A 7,526-nucleotide genomic window follows, 5' to 3' on the forward strand; every position below is an offset into this window, starting at 1 on the left:
TTGTCACTAGGGCCCGAGTGCCATGATTTCAGATCTGAACCTATTATGTTTCCATGAATATATGTGAGTTCTTGATCCTATTTTGCAAGTTAATAGTCACCTACTATGTGTTATGATCCGGTAACCCCGAAGTGACAATAATCGAGACCACTCCCGGTGATGACCGTAGTTTGGGGAGTTCATGTATTCACTAAGTGTTAATGCTTTGGTCCGGTACTCTATTTAAAGGAGGCCTTAATATCCCTTAGTTTCCAATAGGACCCCGCTGCCACGGGAGGGTAGGACAAAAGATGTCATGCAAGTTCTTTTCCATAAGAACGTATGACTATATTCGGAATACATGCCTACATTACATTGATGAACTGGAGCTAGTTCTGTGTCGCCCTATGTTATAACTGTTGCATGAGGAATCGCATCCGACATAATTCTCCATCATTGATCCAATGCCTACGAGCTTTTCACATATTGATCTTTGCTTAGTTACTTTTCCATTGCCACTGTTACAATTACTACAAAAACTACTATTGTTACTTTTACCATCGTTGAGAATCTATTGTTACTACAAAAACTTCCATACTACTTTGCTACTAAATATTTTGTTGCAGATATTAAGTCTTACAGGTGTGGTTGAATTGACAACTCAACTGCAAATACTTGAGAATATTCTTTGGCTCCCCTTGTGTCGAATCAATAAATTTGGGTTGAATACTCTACCCTTGAAAACTGTTGCGATCCCTTTACTTGTGGGGTTATCAGATACTCCAATGGCACCTCAAGTATCCGTGGGTTTGGTTATACGATATGCATCACACAATCTCAGATTCATCTATTCAACCAACACAAAGAACTTCAAAGAGTGCCCCAAAGTTTCTACCGGAGAGTCAAGACAAAAACATGTGCCAACCCCTATGCATAAGTTCACAAGGTCACTAAACCCGCAAGTTGATCACCAAAACATACATCAAGTGAATCACGTGATATCCCATTGTCACCATGGATAAGCACATGCAAAACATACATCAAGTGTTCTCAGATCCTTAAAGACTCAATCCGACAAGATAACTTCAAAGGGAAAACTCCATCCATTACAAGAGAGTAGAGGGGGAGAAACATCATAAGATCCAACTACTCCCTCAGCCCCGAGGGTGAACTACTCCCTCCTCGTCATGGAGAGCGTCGGGATGATGAAGATGGCCACCGGTGATGGATCCTCCCTCCGGCAGGGCGCCGGAACATGGTCCCAATTGGTTTTTGGTGGCTACTGAGGCTTGCGGCGGCGGAACTCCCGATCTAGGTTATGTTCTGGAAGTTTGGGTATATATAAGAGGTGTTGGCGTCGGGGACAGGTCAGGGGGGTCTCCTAGGCGGCCACGAGGTAGGGAGCCCGCCCCCACCCTTGTGGGTGCCTCAGGACTCTTCTGGCCCATCTCCGATACTCCGTGGGCTTCTTCTGGTCCAAAAATAATCTCCGTGAAATTTCAGGTCAATTCGACTCCCTTTGGTTTTCCTTTTCTGCGATACTCAAAAACAAGGAAAAAACAGAAACTGGCACTGGGCTGTCCCAAAATCATATAAAATAGCATATAAATGCATATAAAACATCCTAGATGGATAATATAATAGCATGGAACAATAATTTTTTTGATGTGGAATGCTGCCTAACATAATTTTTCAATGTAATTCTCTTTATTGCGGCATGAATGTTTAGATCCAAAAGATTCTAGACAAAGTTTTAATATGGGCATAAAAATAGTAATACTTCAAGCATGCTAACCAAGCAATTATGTCTTATGAAAATAACATAGCCAAAGAAAGCTTATCCCTTCAAAATCATATAGTTTGTCCATGCTTCATTTTCGTCACACAAAATGCTCCCATCATGCACAACCCCGATGAAAAGACGAGCAATTGGTTCATACTTTTTAACGCGCTTCAGCCTTTTCAACCCTCACGCAATACATGAGCGCAAGCCATGGATATAGCACTACAGGTGGAATAGCATATGATGATGGGGGTTATGTGAGAAGAAAAAAAAGTCTCACATTGACGCGGCTAATCAACGGGCTATGGAGATGCCCATCAGTTGATGTCAATGCGAGGAGTAGGGATTGCCATGCAACGGATGCACTAGAGCTATAAATATATGAAAGCTTATCAAAAGAAACTAAGTGGGTGTGCATCCAACTTGCTTGCTCACGAAGACCTAGGGCATTTTGAGGAAGCCCATCATTGGAATATACAAGCCAAGTTCTATAATGAAAAATTCCCACTAGTATATGAAAGTAACAAAATAAGAAACTCTCTATCATGAAGATCATGGTGCTATTTTGAAGCACAAGTGTGGAAAAAGGGTAGTAACATTGTCCCTTCTCTCTTTTTCTCTCCTTTTTTTGTTTGGGCTTCTTTGGCCTCTCTCTTTTTTTGGGGCTTCTTTGGCCTCTTTTTTTGTCCGGAGTCTCATCTCGACTTGTGGGGGAATCATAATCTCCATCATCCTTTCCTCACATGGGACAATGCTCTAATAATGATGATCATCAAACTTTTGTTTACTCATAACTCAATATTACAACTCGATACTAGAACAAAAATATGACTCTATGTGAATGCCTCCGGCGGTGTACCCGGATATGCAATGAATCAAGAGCGACATGCATACAATAATTATGAGGGTGGCTTTGCCACAAATACGATGTCAACTACATGATCATGCAAAGCAATATGGCAATGATGGAGTGTGTCATAATAAACGGAACGGTGGAAAGTTGCATGGCAATATATCTCGGAATGGCTATAGAAATGCCATAATAGGTAGGTATGGTGGCTGTTTTGAGGAAGATATAAGGAGGCTTATGTGTGATAGAGCGTATCGTATCACGGGTTTGAATGCACCGGCGAAGTTTGCACCAACTCTTGAGGTGAGAAAGGGCAATGCACGGTACCGTAGAGCCTAGCAAATTGCGAAAAGGTAAGAGTGCGTATAATCCATGGACTCACATTAGTCGTAAAGACTCGTATACTTATTGCAAAAGTTTATTAGCCCTCGAAGCAAAGTACTACTACGCATGCCCCTAGGGGGATAGATTGGTAGGAAAAGACCATCGCTCGGGCCCGACCGTCACTCATAAGGAAAGCAATCAAAGAACACCCCATGCTTCAAATTTGTCACACAACGTTTACCATACGTGCATGCTACGGGACTTGCAATCCTCAACACAAGTATGTCTCAGTTCCACAATTACTCAACTAACTCTAGCATTACCACCTTTATATCTCAAAACAACTATCAAGTATCATAGTATTTAATGCACTCTATATGAAAGTTTTTATTATACCCATCTTGGATGCCCATCATATTAGGACTAAATTCATAACCAAAGCAAATTACCATGTTGTCTAAGACTCTCAAAATAATATAAGTGAAGCATGAGAGTTCATCTATTTCTTCAAAACAAAACCATCACCATGCTCTAAAAAGATATAAGTGAAGCACTAGAGCAAATGACAAACTACTCTGAAAGATATAAGTGAAGATCAATGAGTAGTCGAATAATTATGTAACTATGTAAAAACTCTCTAAAATTTAAGAATTCCAGATCTTGGGATATTATTCAAACACCAAGCAAAACAGAATAAAATAAAATGATGCTCCAAGCAAAACACATATCATGTGGTGAATAAAAATATAGCTCCAAGTAAAGTTACCGATGAACGAAGACGAAACAGGGGATGCCTTCCGGGGCATCCCCAAGCTTAGGCTCTTGGTTGTCCTTGAACATTACCTTGGGGTGCCTTGGGAATCCCCAAGCTTAGGCTCTTGCCACTCCTTATTCCATAGTCCATCGAATCTTTACCCAAAACTAGAAAACTTCACAACACAAAACTCAACAGAAAACTCGTAAGCTCCGTTATTATGAGAAAATAAAAACAGCACTTAGGTACTATTTTTAACTCATTCTAACTTCATATTGGTGTAATATATACTGTATTACAACTTCTCTATGGTTCATACCCTCCGATACTACTCATAGATTCATCAAAATAAGCAAACAACACATAGAAAACAGAATCTGTCAAAAACAGAACAGTCTGTAGTAATCTGTATCATTCGAATAATCCTGTAACTCAAACAATTCTGAAATAAATTGGTGGACCTGAGGAATTTGTCTATTAATCATCTGCAAAAAGAATCAACCTAAAAGCACTCTCCAGTAAAACATGGCAGCTAATCTCGTGAGGGCAAAAGTTTCTGTTTTTTTACAGCAAGATCGCAAAGACTTCACCCAAGTCTTCCCAAAGGTTCTACTTGGCACAAACACTAATTAAAACATAAAACCACATCTAAACAGAGGTTAGATGAATTATTTATTAATAAATAGGAGCAAAAGGCAAATAACAAAAATAAAATTGGGTTGCCTCCCAACAAGCGCCAACGTTTAACGCCCCTAGCTAGGCATGATGATTTCAATGATGCTCACATAAAAGATAAGAATTGAAACATAAACAGAGCATCATGAAGAATACGACTAGCACATTTAAGTCTAACCCACTTCCTATGCATAGGGATTTTGTGAGCAAATAATTTATGAGAACAATAATCAACTAGCATAGGAAGGCAAAACAAGCATAACTTTAAAACTTTAAGCACATAGAGAGGAAACTTGATATCATTGCAATTCCTACAAGCATATGTTCCTCCCTCATAATAATTTTCAGTAGCATCATGAATGAATTCAACAACATAACTATCATGTGAGGCATAATCCAATTGAAAATTCAAAACAAGATGGCAACTTTCATGGCTATCATTATTCTTTATAGCATACATGTCATCACAATAATCATCATAGATAGCAACTTTATTCTCATAATCAATTGGAACCTCTTTCGAAATAGTGGATTCATCACTAAATAAAGTCATGACCTCTCCAAATCCACTTTCATAATTATCACAATAAGATTCAACACCCTCCAAAATAGTGGGATCATTACTTCCTAAAGTTGACACTCTTCCAAACCCACTTTCATCAATATAATCATCATAAATAGGAGGCATGCTATCATCATAATAAATTTGCTCATCAAAACATGGGGGACAAAAAATACCATCTTCGTCAAACATAGCATCCCCAAGCTTGTGGCTTTGCATATCATTAGCATCATGGATATTCAAGGAATTCGTACTATCAACATTCCAATCATGCTCATCATTCAAAGATTTAGTGCCAAACATTCTAATGCATTCTTCCTCTAGCAATTGAGCACAATTATCGAAATCCTTATTTTCATGGAAGACATTAAAAAGATGAAGCATATGAGGCACCCTCAATTCCATTTTTTTGTAGTTTTCTTTTATAAACTAAACTAGTGATAAAACAAGAAACTAAAAGATTCGATTGCAAGATCTAAAGATATACCTTCAAGCACTCATCTCCTCGGCAACGGCAAACTGCTTGATGCCTACTACACAACCTTTTTCTTGTAGACGTTGTTGGGCCTCCAAGTGCAGAGGTTTGTAGGACAGAAGCAAATTTCCCTCAAGTGGATGACCTAAGGTTTATCAATCCGTGGGAGGCGTAGGATGAAGATGGTCTCTCTCAAACAACCCTGCAACCAAATAACAAAGAGTCTCTTGTGTCCCCAACACACCCAATACAATGGTAAATTGTAGAGGTGCACTAGTTCGGCGAAGAGATGGTGATACAAGTGCAATATGGATAGTAGATATAGGTTTTTGTAATCTGAAAATATAAAACAACAAGGTAACTAATGATAAAAGTGAGCACAAACGGTATTGCAATGCGTTGACACAAGGCCTAGGATTCATACTTTCACTAGTGCAGGTTCTCTCAACAATAATAACATGATTGGATCATATAACTATCCCTCAGCATGCAACAAAGAGTCACTCCAAAGTCACTAATAGCGGAGAACAAACGAAGAGATTATTGTAGGGTACGAAACCACCTCAAAGTTATTCTTTCTGATTGACCCATTCAAGAGTCCGTAGTAAAATAACACGAAGCTATTCTTTCCGTTTGATCTATCCTAGAGTTCATACTAGAATAACACCTTAAGACACAAATCAACCAAAACCCTAATGTCACCTAGATACTCCAATGTCACCTCAAGTATCCGTAGGTTTGATTATACGATATGCATCACACAATCTCAGATTCATCTATTCAACCAACACAAAGAACTTCAAAGAGTGCCCCAAAGTTTCTACCGGAGAGTCAAGACGAAAACGTGTGCCAACCCCTATGCATAAGTTCACAAGGTCACTGAACCCGCAAGTTGATCACCAAAACATACATCAAGTGAATCACGTGATATCCTATTGTCACCACAGATAAGCACATGCAAGACATACATCAAGTGTTCTCAAATCCATAAAGGCTCAATCCGATAAGATAACTTCAAAGGGAAAACTCAATCCATTACAAGAGAGTAGAGGGGGAGAAACATCATAAGATCCAACTATAATAGCAAAGCTCGCGATACATCAAGATCGTGCCACATCAAGAACACGAGAAAGAGAGATCAAACACATAGCTACTGGTACATACCCTTAGCCCCAAGGGTGAACTACTCCCTCCTCGTCATGGAGAGCGCCGAGATGATGAAGATGGCCAGCGGTGATGGATCCCCCCTCCGGCAGGGCGCCGGAACAGGGTCCCGATTGGTTTTTGGTGGCTACAGAGGCTTGCGGCGGCGGAACTCCCGATCTAGGTTATGTTCTGGAAGTTTGGGTATATATAAGAGGTGTTGGCGTCGGGGACAGGTCAGGGGGGTCTCCGAGGCGGCCACGAGGTAGGGAGGATGCCCCCACCCTCGTGGGTGCCTCAGGACTCTTCTGGCCCATCTCTAATACTCCGTGGGCTTCTTCTGGTCCAAAAATAATCTCCGTCAAATTTCAGGTCAATTGGAGTCCGTTTGGTTTTTCTTTTCTGCGATACACAAAAACAAGGGAAAAACAGAAACTGGCACTGGGTTCTAGGTTAATAGGTTAGTCCCAAAATCATATAAAATAGCATATTAATGCATATAAAACATCCTAGATGGATAATATAATAGCATGGAACAATAAAAAATTATAGATACGTTGGAAACATATCAGTGTGTGGAGGGTCCCCAATTGCATGTCAATAAGAACTCGCAACTAGGCGGGTCCCAAGTTGCATGAAGCCCATCGACCCGCAACTAGGGGGAGGTGTGTTTGTTGAGGACCCCCAGTTGAAGGTTCACTGTCATCTTACAACTAGTGTGTGTGTGTGTGTGTTTTGTCGAGGGTCCATAGTGCAACTAAGGACGTGTGTGTGTGTGTGTATGTTTGTCGAGGGTCCCCAATTGCATGTCGATAACCGACCCGCAACTAGGGGATGCGTGTGTTTTGTCGAGGGTCCCCAGTTGCATGAAGCCCATCGACTTGCAACTAGGGGGTGTGTGTTTGTTGAGGACCCCCAGTTGCAAGTTGACTATCAACTCGCAACTTGGGTGTGTGTGTGTGTGTGTGTTTTGTTGAGGGT

This window comes from Triticum aestivum, chromosome 6D, assembly GCF_018294505.1.
Source record: "Triticum aestivum cultivar Chinese Spring chromosome 6D, IWGSC CS RefSeq v2.1, whole genome shotgun sequence".
Taxonomy (NCBI): domain Eukaryota; kingdom Viridiplantae; phylum Streptophyta; class Magnoliopsida; order Poales; family Poaceae; genus Triticum; species Triticum aestivum.